Genomic DNA, 23,058 nt, shown 5'->3' on the forward strand with positions numbered 1-23,058 from the left:
AGGAATGCACCTTACACAGTGCCCACTGCAGTTGTTCCCCTTAAACAATGCCCACTGTAGCCGTACCCCTTATATAATGCCCACAGTAGTCGTGCCTCTTACACAATGTCCACTGTAGTTGTGCTCCTTATACTATGCCTATAGTAGGAGTGCCCCTTACATAATGTCCACTGCAGCCGTACCCCTTATACAATGCCCACATAGTAGTTGTGCCCCTTACATAATTCCCACTGCAGCCGTACCCCTTACACAATGCCCACTATAGTTGTGCCCCTTACGCTATGCCCACTATAGTCATGTCCCTTACACTATGCCCACTGTAGTCGTGCCCCTTAAACAATGCCCACACAGTAGTTGTGCCTCTTATACAATGCCCACACAGTAGTTGTGTCCCTTACCCAATGCCCACACAGTAGTCGTGCCCCTTACACAATGACCACACGGTAGATGTTCCCCTTACACAATGCCCACACAGTAGTCGTGCCCCTTACACAATGCCCATAGTAGGAGTGCCCCTTACACAATGCCTACTGTAGTCGTGCCCCTTACACAATGCCCACACAGTAGTTGTGCCCCTTACATAATTCCCAATGAAGCCGTACCCCTTGCACAATGCCCACTGTAGTTGTGCCCCTTACACTATGCCCACAGTAGTCATGTCCTTTACACTATGCCCACTGTAGTTGTACCCCTTAAACAATGCCCACACAGTAGTCGTGCCCCTTACACAATGCCCACACAGTAGATGTGCCCCTTACACAATGCACACACACTAGTCGTGACGCTTACACAATGCCCATAGTAGGAGTGCCCCTTACACAATGCCTACTGTAGTCGTGCCCCTTACACATTGTCCACGTAGTAGTTGTGCCCCTTACATAATTCCCACTGCAGCCGTACCACTTGCACAATGCCCACTGTAGTTGTGCCCCTTACACTATGCCCACTGTAGTCATGTCCCTTACACTATGCCCACTGTAGTCGTGCCCCTTAAACAATGCCCACACAGTAGTGGTGCCTCTTATATAATGCCCACACAGTAGTTGTGTCCCTTACACAATGCCCACACAGTAGTCGTGCCCCTTACACAATGACCACACAGTAGATGTGCCCCTTACGCAATGCATACACACTAGTCGTGACGCTTACACAATGCCCATAGTAGGAGTGCCCCTTACACAATGCCTACTGTAGTCGTGCCCCTTACACATTGCCCACATAGTAGTTGTGCCCCTTACATAATTCCCACTGCAGCCGTACCACTTACACAATGCCCACTGTAGTTGTGCCCCTTACACTATGCCCACTGTAGTCATGTCCCTTACACTATGCCCACTGTAGTCGTGCCCCTTAAACAATGCCCACACAATAGTTGTGCCTCTTATACAATGCCCACACAGTAGTTGTGTCCCTTACCCAATGCCCACACAGTAGTCGTGCCCCTTACACAATGCCCACACAGTATATGTGCCCCTTACACAATGCCCACACAGTAGTCGTGCACCTTACACAATGCCCATAGTAGGAGTGCCCCTTACACAATGCCTACTGTAGTCGTGCCCCTTACACAATGCCCATAGTAGGAGTGTCCCTTACACAATACCCATAGTAGGAATGCACCTTACACAATGCCCACTACATTTGTTCTCCTTACACAATGCCCACTGTAACCGTACCCCTTCTATAATGCCCATACAGAAGTCGTGCCTCTTACACAATGCCCACTGGAGTTGTGCCCCTTACACAATGCCCAAAGTAGTAGTGCCCCTTACATAATGCCCACTGCAGCCATACCCCTTACACAATGCCCACACAGTAGTCATGCCCCCTACACAATGCCCACTGTAGTTGTGCCCCTTACAATGCCCATAGTTGTGCACCTGGTCCATATATATATATATATATATATATATATATATATATAATATACACTCACTCTGAATCAGGCAGGAGGAGGAGGAAGCTTGTCCTAGGCTCCTGGCATGTGTCAGGCTGTCGGCAATGGCAGGGCACACACATGTCGATTGAGTGGAGAGACTGAGCACGGGCAGGAAGGGAGGTCGCACGGTGTGACGTCAGCATGACAAACCACGAGGCGGACAGACCGTCAGAGCATGACGGCGGGTGCGCTGCGTGGCCAGCCACCCACCTCCTGCGATTGTGAATCTGACCGGCGCAGCGGTTGGGGGTGTGACAGGCTGGGCAGTGAATGTGATGTGCAGCAGGTGATCCGATCATCGCCATCAGTGTGCTGCTGTAGTAGCACTGCTACAACAGCAGCACACAGACAGTGATGATCGGATCACAGGCGTGACGTGCGCACGCCTATGCTCAGTGGGTACCCAGCTTGGGTTGTGTCTGTAATGTTGGCGGTCGGGATCCCAGAGGGCAGCATAACGATCCCGGCCACCAGAATGCAGGTGGGGGGGGCGAGTGCAACGGAGCCCCTTGTGTGCTTGCTGTGCTCGCCATGCTGCAGGCTCGGTGGCTAACTGTGCTCGCCACAGGTTCTATCCCACTCTATGTGTGTTGTGGATACCCACGAGTGGGAATAGCCCCTGTTAGCCGGGATTTCGTCTGGCAGCATTGTCTGCAGTCGGGGTTCTGGCATCGGTATCCTGAATGCCGGGATCCCGTCCACCGGCACATCAACTGCATCCCCCCAGCTTATCTATTATACAGCCTGTCTTGTCATTAAAGGATATACATAGAAAACCAGGGTTCAACTAAGGTAAAACCTTCTCACCTTTCATAAGATAGAGTATGTTTAGTCATAGGGCCTAATTCAGGGTTGATCGCAGCAGCAAATTTGTTAGCAGTTGGGCAAAACCATGTGCACCGCAGGGGGGGGGGGGGGCAGATATAACATATGCCCCAATCAGTAATACCTTTAGCACCATATTATGCCCCACGCAGGAATGCCCCTTGCACCATATTAAGACCCACACAGTAATGACCATTGCACCTTATTATGTCCCGCACAGTAATGCCCCCTAGCACCATGCCTCATTTAAAATTGGCAATGTACCTGCTCGTTGTCAAGGGGTTTTTCATGCTGTTGGCCTGCCTGCTCCCTCTGCTGCTGCTGCTGCCAACACCACCACATCCCCAGCTGTGACATTTTCTGCCTCCTCCTGCACCCTCCGGGCTCCGTCTATTAAATTTTCCTCCCAAAATGGCCACCTCCTCTAGCATCCTTAAAAACTGTTCTCTCTCAGGTGGTGGGCATTTTGGGAAGGGGACTTTTTTTTATAGTACTCTATGCAGCCGGCCATGCATAGAATACTGCAGCAGTGTGCTCACAATGGCTGCAGGCCTGCGCCCTGTGCGATTGCACGGCTGGCCTGGTCCTAAAAACAGCAATGTGTAGGCCAAATTGCAGGTTATGCAGAGTTGGATGCAAGGAGATATCTGTGTTGTTTCAGACTTGTACTAGTTATTATAGGGCTGGAGCAAATGCGCAATGATAGTGATGACAGCTACATTCACAAGGTGGAACTTAGACGAAGAGCTGCACCTGCAGCTGATAGAGTAATCCTGTATAAAGTATAAATATCAATACCAGTGTTTTTATTAGCAGCAGTTTATCTAATTAATGTTGTTTGACAATACTTTTTACATATATTTTGGGGTAGGATATATGACATCACACTACTCTGGATTCTGGAATTCTACAAATGCCCAGATGGTTCTAAGGGTGTGCGCACTACAAGATCAACACAATTGAAGAGCTGATCTCATATTCTAAAAAATTGGGAAACAGAAAAAAACAACCTACTGTAGCAGTTATTGTGACTCATTCAACCTCAACCGATCATTATTCTGTTACAAAACCAGGATTTTAAAATACAGGTTGAGTATCCCATATCCAAATATTCTGAAATACGGAATATTCCGAAATACGGACTTTTTTTGACTGAGAGTGAGATAGTGAAACCTTTGTTTTTTGATGGCTCAATGTACACAAACTTTGTTTAATACACAAAGTTATTAAAAAAATTGTATTAAATGACCTTCAGGCTGTGTGTATAAGGTGTATATGAAACATAAATGAATTGTGTGAATGCAGACACACTTTGTTTAATGCACAAAGTTATAAAAAATATTGGCTAAAATTGCCTTCAGGCAATTGTGTGTATAAGGTGTATATGTAACTTAAATGCATTCTGTGCTTAGATTTAGTGCCCATTACCATGATATCTCATTATGGTATGCAATTATTCCAAAACACGGAAAAATCCGATATCCAAAATACCTCTGGTCCCAAGCATTTTGGATAAGGGATACTCAACCTGTATAATAATGCATAAATGAGGAAAGGAGTTACTACCACGGAATTTCTTCCCCGGCTCAAACTATTGCTTATTTTTCCAGAATTCAGTATTATTATGCATTTTAGACTAAGGAGAGGATAAGTGGTAATAGTTTCCTATAAAGGCCTGGATTTGTGGAAAGACCAAGTAGGTCTGGGCTGAGGGCCGCGCCCTGCCAGAATATAGAATAAATAATCATTTTGAATTACTGGTAGAATACATGTATTTCTTTTATACAGATGAGATGTACCATGGAGTACTGCAAAGAAAATCCCTATTTGCCTACATCTATAACAACCAGAAAGAGAATGTGAGTTCCAGCAAAATTCTAACATAGAAAAATAAATCCAAAAATTCTCTTGTTTAACTATTCTTATTCCGTCTTTGTATGTTTTCAATTATTTGTCCTTCTGAAAAAATATACATATATTCTTCATTGTTTGCTCATATGTTCATATTTATTACCATATATGTTTATGGTACATATGAGGGTATGTACTTAGCAGGGATTACACAGTCACCAATGGTGCATTTTCATCCACAGCTGTCAATGCAAGGTAGACTCTGCTAAAATGAACCTCTAAATATTGATACACTAGCTGTTCTACCCATACGGGAGTTTCTGATTTTCATGGTTGTACATATACATGAGTGTTAATAATTTGGTAAATCTATAGAGATGTAAATTTGAGACGTGTTAATGTAAGTAAATATTGATCCGTCGTTCTTGGTGTTACCCGAGGAGCACCCATAGCAGATACAGTAAAAAGTGACAGGACCATTTTTGGAGTTTATTAAATTCTACACAATGGAGGTGCAATCCAAAGTTTGATTCGATTGTCCGTTTCGGCGTTATCGTTCACGCAACGCAAGCCACGAATCTGTACTGATGTCATTATGTCAACGCCCTTTTCATCCCCTTAGGGGAGGTTTATTAAAATCCTAATTATGTTGTTTTCCTATTTCCTACCTGAAGAATACTTATGTCAAATTTCTGCTTCCGAACATATCGGGAAGTAAGGGAATTAGTGATGAGTCAGTCAGTCAAGGAGTGAGTGAAATACGGTAAAAAGGGACAGGACCATTTTTGTAATTTATTAGATTCTACACACTGGAGGTGAAATCCAAATTTTGATCCGATTTTTCGTTTGGGAAGTTAGCGTTCATGCAACGCAAGCGGAGCATTGGTAATGACGTCATAATTAGAGATGAGCGCCTGAAATTTTTCGGGTTTTGTGTTTTGGTTTTGGGTTCGGTTCCGCGGCCGTGTTTTGGGTTCGAACGCGTTTTGGCAAAACCTCACCGAATTTTTTTTGTCGGATTCGGGTGTGTTTTGGATTCGGGTGTTTTTTTCAAAAAACACTAAAAAACAGCTTAAATCATAGAATTTGGGGGTCATTTTGATCCCAAAGTATTATTAACCTCAAAAACCATAATTTACACTCATTTTCAGTCTATTCTGAATACCTCACACCTCACAATATTATTTTTAGTCCTAAAATTTGCACCGAGGTCGCTGTGTGAGTAAGATAAGCGACCCTAGTGGCCGACACAAACACCGGGCCCATCTAGGAGTGGCACTGCAGTGTCACGCAGGATGTCCCTTCCAAAAAACCCTCCCCAAACAGCACATGACGCAAAGAAAAAAAGAGGCGCAATGAGGTAGCTGTGTGAGTAAGATTAGCGACCCTAGTGGCCGACACAAACACCGGGCCCATCTAGGAGTGGCACTGCAGTGTCACGCAGGATGTCCCTTCCAAAAAACCCTCCCCAAACAGCACATGACGCAAAGAAAAAAAGAGGCGCAATGAGGTAGCTGACTGTGTGAGTAAGATTAGCGACCCTAGTGGCCGACACAAACACCGGGCCCATTTAGGAGTGGCACTGCAGTGTCACGCAGGATGTCCCTTCCAAAAAACCCTCCCCAATCAGCACATGATGCAAAGAAAAAGGTTAGGTGGTATACAATTATGGACGGACTGCCTGCCGAGTGCAGACACAGAGGTAGCCACAGCCGTGAACTACCGTACTGTACTGTGTCTGCTGCTAATATAGACTGGTTGATAAAGAGATGTCGTAGTAGTATGTATGTATAAAGAAGAAAAAAAAACCACGGTTAGGTGGTATACAATTATGGACGGACTGCCTGCCGAGTGCAGACACAGAGGTAGCCACAGCCGTGAACTACCGTACTGTGTCTGCTGCGACTGGATGATAAATGATATAAAAAATATATATATATCACTACTGCAGCCGGACAGGTATATATTATATATTATATAATGACGGACCTGCTGGACACTGTCTGTCAGCAGAATGAGTTTTATTTTTATAGAATAAAAAAAACAACAACACACAAGTGAAGTCACACGACGAGTGTTTAACTTTTTCAGGCAATCACAATATAAGTATACTACTAACTATACTGGTGGTCAGTGTGGTCAGGTCACTGGTCAGTCACACTGGCAGTGGCACTCCTGCAGCAAAAGTGTGCACTGTTTAATTTTAATATAATATTATGTACTCCTGGCTCCTGCTATAACCTATAACTGGCACTGCAGTAGTGCTCCCCAGTCTCCCCCACAATTATAAGCTGTGTGAGCTGAGCAGTCAGACAGATATATAATATATATAGATGATGCAGCACACTGGCCTGAGCCTGAGCAGTGCACACAGATATGGTATGTGACTGACTGAGTCACTGTGTGTATCGCTTTTTTCAGGCAGAGAACGGATATATTAAATAAACTGCACTGTGTGTCTGGTGGTCACTCACTATATAATATATTATGTACTCCTGGCTCCTGCTATAACCTATAACTGGCACTGCAGTAGTGCTCCCCAGTCTCCCCCACAATTATAAGCTGTGTGAGCTGAGCAGTCAGACAGATATATATAATATTATATATAGATAATAGATGATGCAGCACACTGGCCTGAGCCTGAGCAGTGCACACAGATATGGTATGTGACTGAGTCACTGTGTGCTGTGTATCGCTTTTTTCAGGCAGAGAACGGATTATAAAGTAAACTGCACTGTCCTCACTAGTAAACTCTCTCCACTCAGTCTCTACACTTCTACAGTAACAGTACTCCTCCTAGTCAGCTCCAGTAAATCTCTCTCAGTCTCTTATAATCTAAATGGAGAGGACGCCAGCCACTAGAGATGAGCGCCTGAAATTTTTCGGGTTTTGTGTTTTGGTTTTGGGTTCGGTTCCGCGGCCGTGTTTTGGGTTCGAACGCGTTTTGGCAAAACCTCACCGAATTTTTTTTGTCGGATTCGGGTGTGTTTTGGATTCGGGTGTTTTTTTCAAAAAACACTAAAAAACAGCTTAAATCATAGAATTTGGGGGTCATTTTGATCCCAAAGTATTATTAACCTCAAAAACCATAATTTACACTCATTTTCAGTCTATTCTGAATACCTCACACCTCACAATATTATTTTTAGTCCTAAAATTTGCACCGAGGTCGCTGTGTGAGTAAGATAAGCGACCCTAGTGGCCGACACAAACACCGGGCCCATCTAGGAGTGGCACTGCAGTGTCACGCAGGATGTCCCTTCCAAAAAACCCTCCCCAAACAGCACATGACGCAAAGAAAAAAAGAGGTGCAATGAGGTAGCTGTGTGAGTAAGATTAGCGACCCTAGTGGCCGACACAAACACCGGGCCCATCTAGGAGTGGCACTGCAGTGTCACGCAGGATGGCCCTTCCAAAAAACCCTCCCCAAACAGCACATGACGCAAAGAAAAAAAGAGGCGCAATGAGGTAGCTGTGTGAGTAAGATTAGCGACCCTAGTGGCCGACACAAACACCGGGCCCATCTAGGAGTGGCACTGCAGTGTCACGCAGGATGTCCCTTCCAAAAAACCCTCCCCAAACAGCACATGACGCAAAGAAAAAAAGAGGCGCAATGAGGTAGCTGACTGTGTGAGTAAGATTAGCGACCCTAGTGGCCGACACAAACACCGGGCCCATCTAGGAGTGGCACTGCAGTGTCACGCAGGATGTCCCTTCCAAAAAACCCTCCCCAATCAGCACATGATGCAAAGAAAAAGAAAAGAAAAAAGAGGTGCAAGATGGAATTGTCCTTGGGCCCTCCCACCCACCCTTATGTTGTATAAACAAAACAGGACATGCACACTTTAACCAACCCATCATTTCAGTGACAGGGTCTGCCACACGACTGTGACTGATATGACGGGTTGGTTTGGACCCCCCCCAAAAAAGAAGCAATTAATCTCTCCTTGCACAAACTGGCTCTACAGAGGCAAGATGTCCACCTCATCTTCACCCTCCGATATATCACCGTGTACATCCCCCTCCTCACAGATTATCAATTCGTCCCCACTGGAATCCACCATCTCAGCTCCCTGTGTACTTTGTGGAGGCAATTGCTGCTGGTCAATGTCTCCGCGGAGGAATTGATTATAATTCATTTTAATGAACATCATCTTCTCCACATTTTCTGGATGTAACCTCGTACGCCGATTGCTGACAAGGTGAGCGGCGGCACTAAACACTCTTTCGGAGTACACACTTGTGGGAGGGCAACTTAGGTAGAATAAAGCCAGTTTGTGCAAGGGCCTCCAAATTGCCTCTTTTTCCTGCCAGTATAAGTACGGACTGTGTGACGTGCCTACTTGGATGCGGTCACTCATATAATCCTCCACCATTCTATCAATGTTGAGAGAATCATATGCAGTGACAGTAGACGACATGTCCGTAATCGTTGTCAGGTCCTTCAGTCCGGACCAGATGTCAGCATCAGCAGTCGCTCCAGACTGCCCTGCATCACCGCCAGCGGGTGGGCTCGGAATTCTGAGCCTTTTCCTCGCACCCCCAGTTGCGGGAGAATGTGAAGGAGGAGATGTTGACAGGTCGCGTTCCGCTTGACTTGACAATTTTGTCACCAGCAGGTCTTTGCACCCCAGCAGACTTGTGTCTGCCGGAAAGAGAGATCCAAGGTAGGCTTTAAATCTAGGATCGAGCACGGTGGCCAAAATGTAGTGCTCTGATTTCAACAGATTGACCACCCGTGAATCCTTGTTAAGCGAATTAAGGGCTGCATCCACAAGTCCCACATGCCTAGCGGAATCGCTCCCTTTTAGCTCCTTCTTCAATGCCTCTAGCTTCTTCTGCAAAAGCCTGATGAGGGGAATGACCTGACTCAGGCTGGCAGTGTCTGAACTGACTTCACGTGTGGCAAGTTCAAAGGGCATCAGAACCTTGCACAACGTTGAAATCATTCTCCACTGCACTTGAGACAGGTGCATTCCACCTCCTATATCGTGCTCAATTGTATAGGCTTGAATGGCCTTTTGCTGCTCCTCCAACCTCTGAAGCATATATAGGGTTGAATTCCACCTCGTTACCACTTCTTGCTTCAGATGATGGCAGGGCAGGTTCAGTAGTTTTTGGTGGTGCTCCAGTCTTCTGTACGTGGTGCCTGTACGCCGAAAGTGTCCCGCAATTTTTCTGGCCACCGACAGCATCTCTTGCACGCCCCTGTCGTTTTTTAAAAAATTCTGCACCACCAAATTCAAGGTATGTGCAAAACATGGGACGTGCTGGAATTTGCCCATATTTAATGCACACACAATATTGCTGGCGTTGTCCGATGCCACAAATCCACAGGAGAGTCCAATTGGGGTAAGCCATTCCGCGATGATCTTCCTCAGTTGCCGTAAGAGGTTTTCAGCTGTGTGCGTATTCTGGAAACCGGTGATACAAAGCGTAGCCTGCCTAGGAAAGAGTTGGCGTTTGCGAGATGCTGCTACTGGTGCCGCCGCTGCTGTTCTTGCGGCGGGAGTCCATACATCTACCCAGTGGGCTGTCACAGTCATATAGTCCTGACCCTGCCCTGCTCCACTTGTCCACATGTCCGTGGTTAAGTGGACATTGGGTACAGCTGCATTTTTTAGGACACTGGTGACTCTTTTTCTGAGGTCTGTGTACATTTTCGGTATCGCCTGCCTAGAGAAATGGAACCTAGATGGTATTTGGTACCGGGGACACAGTACCTCCAACAAGTCTCTAGTTGGCTCTGCAGTAATGATGGATACCGGAACCACGTTTCTCACCACCCAGGATGCCAAGGCCTCAGTTATCCGCTTTGCAGTAGGATGACTGCTGTGATATTTCATCTTCCTCGCAAAGGACTGTTGAACAGTCAATTACTTACTGGAAGTAGTACAAGTGGGCTTACGACTTCCCCTCTGGGATGACCATCGACTCCCAGCGGCAACAACAGCAGCGCCAGCAGCAGTAGGCGTTACACGCAAGGATGCATCGGAGGAATCCCAGGCAGGAGAGGACTCGTCAGAATTGCCAGTGACATGGCCTGCAGGACTATTGGCATTCCTGGGGAAGGAGGAAATTGACACTGAGGGAGTTGGTGGGGTGGTTTGCGTGAGCTTGGTTACAAGAGGAAGGGATTTACTGGTCAGTGGACTGCTTCCGCTGTAGAGATGAGCGCCTGAAATTTTTCGGGTTTTGTGTTTTGGTTTTGGGTTCGGTTCCGCGGCCGTGTTTTGGGTTCGAACGCGTTTTGGCAAAACCTCACCGAATTTTTTTTGTCGGATTCGGGTGTGTTTTGGATTCGGGTGTTTTTTTCAAAAAACACTAAAAAACAGCTTAAATCATAGAATTTGGGGGTCATTTTGATCCCAAAGTATTATTAACCTCAAAAACCATAATTTACACTCATTTTCAGTCTATTCTGAATACCTCACACCTCACAATATTATTTTTAGTCCTAAAATTTGCACCGAGGTCGCTGTGTGAGTAAGATAAGCGACCCTAGTGGCCGACACAAACACCGGGCCCATCTAGGAGTGGCACTGCAGTGTCACGCAGGATGTCCCTTCCAAAAAACCCTCCCCAAACAGCACATGACGCAAAGAAAAAAAGAGGCGCAATGAGGTAGCTGTGTGAGTAAGATTAGCGACCCTAGTGGCCGACACAAACACCGGGCCCATCTAGGAGTGGCACTGCAGTGTCACGCAGGATGTCCCTTCCAAAAAACCCTCCCCAATCAGCACATGATGCAAAGAAAAAGAAAAGAAAAAAGAGGTGCAAGATGGAATTGTCCTTGGGCCCTCCCACCCTTATGTTGTATAAACAAAACAGGACATGCACACTTTAACCAACCCATCATTTCAGTGACAGGGTCTGCCACACGACTGTGACTGATATGACGGGTTGGTTTGGACCCCCCCCAAAAAAGAAGCAATTAATCTCTCCTTGCACAAACTGGCTCTACAGAGGCAAGATGTCCACCTCATCTTCACCCTCCGATATATCACCGTGTACATCCCCCTCCTCACAGATTATCAATTCGTCCCCACTGGAATCCACCATCTCAGCTCCCTGTGTACTTTGTGGAGGCAATTGCTGCTGGTCAATGTCTCCGCGGAGGAATTGATTATAATTCATTTTAATGAACATCATCTTCTCCACATTTTCTGGATGTAACCTCGTACGCCGATTGCTGACAAGGTGAGCGGCGGCACTAAACACTCTTTCGGAGTACACACTTGTGGGAGGGCAACTTAGGTAGAATAAAGCCAGTTTGTGCAAGGGCCTCCAAATTGCCTCTTTTTCCTGCCAGTATAAGTACGGACTGTGTGACGTGCCTACTTGGATGCGGTCACTCATATAATCCTCCACCATTCTATCAATGTTGAGAGAATCATATGCAGTGACAGTAGACGACATGTCCGTAATCGTTGTCAGGTCCTTCAGTCCGGACCAGATGTCAGCATCAGCAGTCGCTCCAGACTGCCCTGCATCACCGCCAGCGGGTGGGCTCGGAATTCTGAGCCTTTTCCTCGCACCCCCAGTTGCGGGAGAATGTGAAGGAGGAGATGTTGACAGGTCGCGTTCCGCTTGACTTGACAATTTTGTCACCAGCAGGTCTTTCAACCCCAGCAGACCTGTGTCTGCCGGAAAGAGAGATCCAAGGTAGGCTTTAAATCTAGGATCGAGCACGGTGGCCAAAATGTAGTGCTCTGATTTCAACAGATTGACCACCCGTGAATCCTTGTTAAGCGAATTAAGGGCTGCATCCACAAGTCCCACATGCCTAGCGGAATCGCTCCTTTTTAGCTCCTTCTTCAATGCCTCCAGCTTCTTCTGCAAAAGCCTGATGAGGGGAATGACCTGACTCAGGCTGGCAGTGTCTGAACTGACTTCACGTGTGGCAAGTTCAAAGGGCATCAGAACCTTGCACAACGTTGAAATCATTCTCCACTGCACTTGAGACAGGTGCATTCCACCTACTATATCGTGCTCAATTGTATAGGCTTGAATGGCCTTTTGCTGCTCCTCCAACCTCTGAAGCATATAGAGGGTTGAATTCCACCTCGTTACCACTTCTTGCTTCAGATGATGGCAGGGCAGGTTCAGTAGTTTTTGGTGGTGCTCCAGTCTTCTGTACGTGGTGCCTGTACGCCGAAAGTGTCCCGCAATTTTTCTGGCCACCGACAGCATCTCTTGCACGCCCCTGTCGTTTTTTAAAAAATTCTGCACCACCAAATTCAAGGTATGTGCAAAACATGGGACGTGCTGGAATTTGCCCATATTTAATGCACACACAATATTGCTGGCGTTGTCCGATGCCACAAATCCACAGGAGAGTCCAATTGGGGTAAGCCATTCCGCGATGATCTTCCTCAGTTGCCGTAAGAGGTTTTCAGCTGTGTGCGTATTCTGGAAAGCGGTGATACAAAGCGTAGCCTGCCTAGGAAAGAGTTGGCGTTTGCGAGATGCTGCTACTGGTGCCGCCGCTGCTGTTCTTGCGGCGGGAGTCCATACATCTACCCAGTGGGCTGTCACAGTCATATAGTCCTGACCCTGCCCTGCTCCACTTGTCCACATGTCCGTGGTTAAGTGGACATTGGGTACAACTGCATTTTTTAGGACACTGGTGAGTCTTTTTCTGACGTCCGTGTACATTCTCGGTATCGCCTGCCTAGAGAAGTGGAACCTAGATGGTATTTGGTAACGGGGGCACACTGCCTCAATAAATTGTCTAGTTCCCTGTGAACTAACGGCGGATACCGGACGCACGTCTAACACCAACATAGTTGTCAAGGACTCAGTTATCCGCTTTGCAGTAGGATGACTGCTGTGATATTTCATCTTCCTCGCAAAGGACTGTTGAACAGTCAATTGCTTACTGGAAGTAGTACAAGTGGGCTTACGACTTCCCCTCTGGGATGACCATCGACTCACAGCGGCAACAACAGCAGCGCCAGCAGCAGTAGGCGTTACACGCAAGGATGCATCGGAGGAATCCCAGGCAGGAGAGGACTCGTCAGAATTGCCAGTGACATGGCCTGCAGGACTATTGGCATTCCTGGGGAAGGAGGAAATTGACACTGAGGGAGTTGGTGGGGTGGTTTGCGTGAGCTTGGTTACAAGAGGAAGGGATTTACTGGTCAGTGGACTGCTTCCGCTGTCACCCAAAGTTTTTGAACTTGTCACTGACTTATTATGAATGCGCTGCAGGTGACGTATAAGGGAGGATGTTCCGAGGTGGTTAACGTCCTTACCCCTACTTATTACAGCTTGACAAAGGGAACACACGGCTTGACACCTGTTGTCCGCATTTCTGGTGAAATACCTCCACACCGAAGAGCTGATTTTTTTGGTATTTTCACCTGGCATGTCAACGGCCATATTCCTCCCACGGACAACAGGTGTCTCCCCGGGTGCCTGACTTAAACAAACCACCTCACCATCAGAATCCTCCTGGTCAATTTCCTCCCCAGCGCCAGCAACACCCATATCCTCCTCATCCTGGTGTACTTCAACACTGACATCTTCAATCTGACTATCAGGAACTGGACTGCGGGTGCTCCTTCCAGCACTTGCAGGGGGCGTGCAAATGGTGGAAGGCGCATGCTCTTCACGTCCAGTGTTGGGAAGGTCAGGCATCGCAACCGACACAATTGGACTCTCCTTGTGGATTTGGGATTTCGAAGAATGCACAGTTCTTTGCTGTGCTGCTTTTGCCAGCTTGAGTCTTTTCATTTTTCTAGCGAGAGGCTGAGTGCTTCCATCCTCATGTGAAGCTGAACCACTAGCCATGAACATAGGCCAGGGCCTCAGCCGTTCCTTGCCACTCCGTGTGGTAAATGGCATATTGGCAAGTTTACGCTTCTCCTCCGACAATTTTATTTTAGGTTTTGGAGTCCTTTTTTTACTGATATTTGGTGTTTTGGATTTGACATGCTCTGTACTATGACATTGGGCATCGGCCTTGGCAGACGACGTTGCTGGCATTTCATCGTCTCGGCCATGACTAGTGGCAGCAGCTTCAGCACGAGGTGGAAGTGGATCTTGATCTTTCCCTAATTTTGGAACCTCAACATTTTTGTTCTCCATATTTTAATAGGCACAACTAAAAGGCACCTCAGGTAAACAATGGAGATGGATGGATTGGATACTAGTATACAATTATGGACGGGCTGCCGAGTGCCGACACATAGGTAGCCACAGCCGTGAACTACCGCACTGTACTGTGTCTGCTGCTAATATATAGACTGGTTGATAAAGAGATAGTATACTCGTAACTAGTATGTATGTATAAAGAAAGAAAAAAAAACCACGGTTAGGTGGTATATACAATTATGGACGGGCTGCCGAGTGCCGACACAGAGGTAGCCACAGCCGTGAACTACCGCACTGTACTGTGTCTGCTGCTAATATATAGACTGGTTGATAAAGAGATAGTATACTCGTAACTAGTATGTATGTATAAAGAAAGAAAAAAAAACCACGGTTAGGTGGTATATACAATTATGGACGGGCTGCCGAGTGCCGACACAGAGGTAGCCACAGCCGTAAACTACCGCACTGTACTGTGTCTGCTGCTAATATATAGACTGGTTGATAAAGAGATAGTATACTCGTAACTAGTATGTATGTATAAAGAAAGAAAAAAAAACCACGGTTAGGTGGTATATACAATTATGGACGGGCTGCCGAGTGCCGACACAGAGGTAGCCACAGCCGTGAACTACCGCACTGTACTGTGTCTGCTGCTAATATATAGACTGGTTGATAAAGAGATAGTATACTCGTAACTAGTATGTATGTATAAAGAAAGAAAAAAAAAACCACGGTTAGGTGGTATATACAATTATGGACGGGCTGCCGAGTGCCGACACAGAGGTAGCCACAGCCGTGAACTACCGCACTGTACTGTGTCTGCTGCTAATATAGACTGGTTGATAAAGAGATAGTATACTCGTAACTAGTATGTATGTATAAAGAAAGAAAAAAAAACCACGGTTAGGTGGTATATACAATTATGGACGGGCTGCCGAGTGCCGACACAGAGGTAGCCACAGCCGTGAACTACCGCACTGTACTGTGTCTGCTGCTAATATATAGACTGGTTGATAAAGAGATAGTATACTCGTAACTAGTATGTATGTATAAAGAAAGAAAAAAAAACCACGGTTAGGTGGTATATACAATTATGGACGGGCTGCCGAGTGCCGACACAGAGGTAGCCATAGCCGTGAACTACCGCACTGTACTGTGTCTGCTGCTAATATATAGACTGGTTGATAAAGAGATAGTATACTCGTAACTAGTATGTATGTATAAAGAAAGAAAAAAAAACCACGGTTAGGTGGTATATACAATTATGGACGGGCTGCCGAGTGCCGACACAGAGGTAGCCACAGCCGTGAACTACCGCACTGTACTGTGTCTGCTGCTAATATATAGACTGGTTGATAAAGAGATAGTATACTCGTAACTAGTATGTATGTATAAAGAAAGAAAAAAAAACCACGGTTAGGTGGTATATACAATTATGGACGGGCTGCCGAGTGCCGACACAGAGGTAGCCACAGCCGTGAACTACCGCACTGTACTGTGTCTGCTGCTAATATATAGACTGGTTGATAAAGAGATAGTATACTCGTAACTAGTATGTATGTATAAAGAAAGAAAAAAAAAACACGGTTAGGTGGTATATACAATTATGGACGGGCTGCCGAGTGCCGACACAGAGGTAGCCACAGCCGTGAACTACCGCACTGTACTGTGTCTGCTGCTAATATAGACTGGTTGATAAAGAGATAGTATACTCGTAACTAGTATGTATGTATAAAGAAAGAAAAAAAAACCACGGTTAGGTGGTATATACAATTATGGACGGGCTGCCGAGTGCCGACACAGAGGTAGCCACAGCCGTGAACTACCGCACTGTACTGTGTCTGCTGCTAATATAGACTGGTTGATAAAGAGATAGTATACTACTAATATTATATATACTGGTGGTCAGGTCACTGGTCACTAGTCACACTGGCAGTGGCACTCCTGCAGCAAAAGTGTGCACTGTTTAATTTTAATATAATATTATGTACTCCTGGCTCCTGCTATAACCTATAACTGGCACTGCAGTAGTGCTCCCCAGTCTCCCCCACAATTATAAGCTGTGTGAGCTGAGCAGTCAGACAGATATATAATATATATAGATGATGCAGCACACTGGCCTGAGCCTGAGCAGTGCACACAGATATGGTATGTGACTGACTGAGTCACTGTGTGTATCGCTTTTTTCAGGCAGAGAACGGATATATTAAATAAACTGCACTGTGTGTCTGGTGGTCACTCACTATATATATTATGTACTCCTGGCTCCTGCTATAACCTATAACTGGCACTGCAGTAGTGCTCCCCAGTCTCCCCCACAATTATAAGCTGTGTGAGCTGAGCAGTCAGACAGATATATATAATATTATATATAGATAATAGATGATGCAGCACACTGGCCTGAGCCTGAGCAGTGCACACAGATATGGTATGTGACTGAGTCACTGTGTGCTGTGTATCGCTTTTTTCAGGCAGAGAACGGATTATAAATAAAACTGGTGGTCACTATCAGCAAAACTCTGCACTGTACTGAGTACTCCTAATGCTCCCCAAAATTAGTAAATCAAGTGTCTCTCTAATCTATTCTAAACGGAGAGGACGCCAGCCACGTCCTCTCCCTATCAATCTCAATGCACGTGTGAAAATGGCGGCGACGCGCGGCTCCTTATATAGAATCCGAGTCTCGCGATAGAATCCGAGCCTCGCGAGAATCCGACAGCGTCATGATGACGTTCGGGCGCGCTCGGGTTAACCGAGCAAGGCGGGAAGATCCGAGTCGCTCGGACCCGTGAAAAAAAACATGAAGTTCTGGCGGGTTCGGATTCAGAGAAACCGAACCCGCTCATCTCTATTCCGCTGTCACCCAAAGTTTTTGAACTTGTCACTGACTTATTATGAATGCGCTGCAGGTGACGTATAAGGGAGGATGTTCCGAGGTGGTTAACGTCCTTACCCCTACTTATTACAGCTTGACAAAGGGAACACACGGCTTGACACCTGTTGTCCGCATTTCTGGTGAAATACCTCCACACCGAAGAGCTGATTTTTTTGGTATTTTCACCTGGCATGTCAACGGCCATATTCCTCCCACGGACAACAGGTGTCTCCCCGGGTGCCTGACTTAAACAAACCACCTCACCATCAGAATCCTCCTGGTCAATTTCCTCCCCAGCGCCAGCAACACCCATATCCTCCTCATCCTGGTGTACTTCAACACTGACATCTTCAATCTGACTATCAGGAACTGGACTGCGGGTGCTCCTTCCAGCACTTGCAGGGGGCGTGCAAATGGTGGAAGGCGCATGCTCTTCACGTCCAGTGTTGGGAAGGTCAGGCATCGCAACCGACACAATTGGACTCTCCTTGTGGATTTGGGATTTCGAAGAATGCACAGTTCTTTGCTGTGCTGCTTTTGCCAGCTTGAGTCTTTTCATTTTTCTAGCGAGAGGCTGAGTGCTTCCATCCTCATGTGAAGCTGAACCACTAGCCATGAACATAGGCCAGGGCCTCAGCCGTTCCTTGCCACTCCGTGTGGTAAATGGCATATTGGCAAGTTTACGCTTCTCCTCCGACAATTTTATTTTAGGTTTTGGAGTCCTTTTTTTACTGATATTTGGTGTTTTGGATTTGACATGCTCTGTACTATGACATTGGGCATCGGCCTTGGCAGACGACGTTGCTGGCATTTCATCGTCTCGGCCATGACTAGTGGCAGCAGCTTCAGCACGAGGTGGAAGTGGATCTTGATCTTTCCCTAAATTTGGTACCTCAACATTTTTGTTCTCCATATTTTAATAGGCACAACTAAAAGGCACCTCAGGTAAACAATGGAGATGGATGGATTGGATACTAGTATACAATTATGGACGGGCTGCCGAGTGCCGACACAGAGGTAGCCACAGCCGTGAACTACCGCACTGTACTGTGTCTGCTGCTAATATATAGACTGGTTGATAAAGAGATAGTATACTCGTAACTAGTATGTATGTATAAAGAAAGAAAAAAAAACCACGGTTAGGTGGTATATACAATTATGGACGGGCTGCCGAGTGCCGACACAGAGGTAGCCACAGCCGTGAACTACCGCACTGTACTGTGTCTGCTGCTAATATATAGACTGGTTGATAAAGAGATAGTATACTCGTAACTAGTATGTATGTATAAAGAAAGAAAAAAAAACCACGGTTAGGTGGTATATACAATTATGGACGGGCTGCCGAGTGCCGACACAGAGGTAGCCACAGCCGTGAACTACCGCACTGTACTGTGTCTGCTGCTAATATATAGACTGGTTGATAAAGAGATAGTATACTCGTAACTAGTATGTATGTATAAAGAAAGAAAAAAAAACCACGGTTAGGTGGTATATACAATTATGGACGGGCTGCCGAGTGCCGACACAGAGGTAGCCACAGCCGTGAACTACCGCACTGTACTGTGTCTGCTGCTAATATATAGACTGGTTGATAAAGAGATAGTATACTCGTAACTAGTATGTATGTATAAAGAAAGAAAAAAAAACCACGGTTAGGTGGTATATACAATTATGGACGGGCTGCCGAGTGCCGACACAGAGGTAGCCACAGCCGTGAACTACCGCACTGTACTGTGTCTGCTGCTAATATAGACTGGTTGATAAAGAGATAGTATACTCGTAACTAGTATGTATGTATAAAGAAAGAAAAAAAAACCACGGTTAGGTGGTATATACAATTATGGACGGGCTGCCGAGTGCCGACACAGAGGTAGCCACAGCCGTGAACTACCGCACTGTACTGTGTCTGCTGCTAATATATAGACTGGTTGATAAAGAGATAGTATACTCGTAACTAGTATGTATGTATAAAGAAAGAAAAAAAAACCACGGTTAGGTGGTATATACAATTATGGACGGGCTGCCGAGTGCCGACACAGAGGTAGCCACAGCCGTGAACTACCGCACTGTACTGTGTCTGCTGCTAATATAGACTGGTTGATAAAGAGATAGTATACTCGTAACTAGTATGTATGTATAAAGAAAGAAAAAAAAACCACGGTTAGGTGGTATATACAATTATGGACGGGCTGCCGAGTGCCGACACAGAGGTAGCCACAGCCGTGAACTACCGCACTGTACTGTGTCTGCTGCTAATATAGACTGGTTGATAAAGAGATAGTATACTCGTAACTAGTATGACTATAAAGAAAGAAAAAAAAACCACGGTTAGGTGGTATATACAATTATGGACGGGCTGCCGAGTGCCGACACAGAGGTAGCCACAGCCGTGAACTACCGCACTGTACTGTGTCTGCTGCTAATATAGACTGGTTGATAAAGAGATAGTATACTACTAATATTATATATACTGGTGGTCAGGTCACTGGTCACTAGTCACACTGGCAGTGGCACTCCTGCAGCAAAAGTGTGCACTGTTTAATTTTAATATAATATTATGTACTCCTGGCTCCTGCTATAACCTATAACTGGCACTGCAGTAGTGCTCCCCAGTCTCCCCCACAATTATAAGCTGTGTGAGCTGAGCAGTCAGACAGATATATAATATATATAGATGATGCAGCACACTGGCCTGAGCCTGAGCAGTGCACACAGATATGGTATGTGACTGACTGAGTCACTGTGTGTATCGCTTTTTTCAGGCAGAGAACGGATATATTAAATAAACTGCACTGTGTGTCTGGTGGTCACTCACTATATAATATATTATGTACTCCTGGCTCCTGCTATAACCTATAACTGGCACTGCAGTAGTGCTCCCCAGTCTCCCCCACAATTATAAGCTGTGTGAGCTGAGCAGTCAGACAGATATATATAATATTATATATAGATAATAGATGATGCAGCACACTGGCCTGAGCCTGAGCAGTGCACACAGATATGGTATGTGACTGAGTCACTGTGTGCTGTGTATCGCTTTTTTCAGGCAGAGAACGGATTATAAAGTAAACTGCACTGTCCTCACTAGTAAACTCTCTCCACTCAGTCTCTACACTTCTACAGTAACAGTACTCCTCCTAGTCAGCTCCAGTAAATCTCTCTCAGTCTCTTATAATCTAAATGGAGAGGACGCCAGCCACGTCCTCTCCCTATCAATCTCAATGCACGTGTGAAAATGGCGGCGATGCGCGGCTCCTTATATAGAATCCGAGTCTCGCGATAGAATCCGAGCCTCGCGAGAATCCGACAGCGTCATGATGACGTTCGGGCGCGCTCGGGTTAACCGAGCAAGGCGGGAAGATCCGAGTCGCTCGGACCCGTGAAAAAAAACATGAAGTTCTGGCGGGTTCGGATTCAGAGAAACCGAACCCGCTCATCTCTACCAGCCACGTCCTCTTCCTATCAATCTCAATGCACGTGTGAAAATGGCGGCGACGCGCGGCTCCTTATATAGAATCCGAGTCTCGCGATAGAATCCGAGCCTCGCGAGAATCCGACAGCGTCATGATGACGTTCGGGCGCGCTCGGGTTAACCGAGCAAGGCGGGAAGATCCGAGTCGCTCGGACCCGTGAAAAAAAACATGAAGTTCTGGCGGGTTCGGATTCAGAGAAACCGAACCCGCTCATCTCTAGTCATAATGTCAACCCCCTTTTCATCCCCTTGGGGAAGGTTTATTAAAAATCTAATTATGTAGTTTTCCTATTTCCCACCTGCAGAATTCCTTAGTTAAATTTCAGCTTCCTAACATATTTGGAAGTAAGAGAATTAGTGATGAATCAGTGAGTCAGTGATTGAATAAGTGAGGGCATTCGCATTTATATTCCTGTATATAGATTTGTAGACATACGGGTCTATTCAATGCCTCTCGGATCCTCTCTGATAAGTCAGTATTCAATTAGCAGGCAATTCCGACAGGTTTTGCCAATTTTCGACAATGCTGATCCGACATTTTTTGGAGCCAGATCAGCATTGTCAAAAACAGGCCAAAAACCTATTGCAATTGGTCGCTAATTCGACAAAACACGTGGATGCGCGGCTGATCCGCCGATCCACATGTTTTCCAACAAGCTGGAATTGCCGACAAGTTGGAAAAACAGAAGCTCCATTGAATAGGTTGAATCCTGATTCGACAAAAAAAGTCAAACTGACGTCTTTCTGACTTGACAGCAAATCCCACCTCAATTAAATAGACCCAATAATTAGTGTTCATTAAAAAAGGGACTATAACTGGCATATGGAAAGTTACAACTATTGTAAGACATGGGCAGGTCTACATTAGCAGTATATTCACCATACTTTTGTGTGTCATATATGGCAGGATTGGCTCCAGGACTTACCAGGAATTTTGTTCCGTGTTCTTTGCGGTGGTAACTAGGATTTGCTATACAGTCTATGGTGCTCACTCGAATGCTGTCTGTGTTGTATGACTATGGCAGCAAATCACATGCTCTCTATGTTGTATAGTGGTTACAGGTAGAGATGTGCAGCGGGCATTTTTCGTGTTTTATGTTTTGGTTTTGGATTCGGTTCCGTGGTCGTGTTTTGGATTCGGACGCGTTTTGGCAAAACCACCCTTTCGGATTTTTGTCGGATTCGGATGCGTTTTGGATTTGGGTGTTTTTAAAAAAATAAACCCTCAAAAACAGCTAAAATCATAAAATTTGGGGGTAATTTGGATCCTATAGTATTATTAACCTCAATAACAATAACCTCCACTCATTTCCAGTCTATTCTGAACACCTCCCACCTCACAATATTATTTTTAGTCCTAAAATTTGCACCGAGGTCGCTGGATGACTTAGCTAAGCGACCCAAGTGGGCGGCACAAACACCTGGCCCATCTAGAAGTTGCACTGCAGTGTCAGATAGGATGGCACTTAAAAAAATAGTCCCCAAACAGCACATGATGAAAATAATAAATAAAAAAAGAGGTGCAAGATGGAATTGTCCTTGGGCCCTCCCACCCACCCTTATGTTGTATAAACAGGGCATGCACACTTTAACAAACCAATCATTTCAGCAACAGGGTCTGCCACACGACTGTGGCTGAAATGACTGGTTGGTTTGGGCCCCCACCAAAAAAGAAGCAATCAATCTCTCCTTGCACAAACTGGCTCTACAGAGGCAAGATGTCCACCACCTCCTCATTGTCCAATTCCTCTCCCGTTTAACTGTGTACATCCTCCTCCTCACAGAGTATTAATTCATCCCTACTGGAATCCACCATCACAGGTCCCTGTGTACTTTCTGGAGGCAATTGCTGGTAAATGTCTCCACGGAGGAATTTATAATTCATTTTGATGAACATCATCTTCTCCACATTTAGTGGAAGTAACCTCCTACGCCGATCGCTGAGAAGGTGACCGGCTGAACTAAACACTCTTTCGGAGTACACACTGGAGGGTGGGC

This window comes from Pseudophryne corroboree, chromosome 10, assembly GCF_028390025.1.
Source record: "Pseudophryne corroboree isolate aPseCor3 chromosome 10, aPseCor3.hap2, whole genome shotgun sequence".
In the NCBI taxonomy this organism is placed as follows: domain Eukaryota; kingdom Metazoa; phylum Chordata; class Amphibia; order Anura; family Myobatrachidae; genus Pseudophryne; species Pseudophryne corroboree.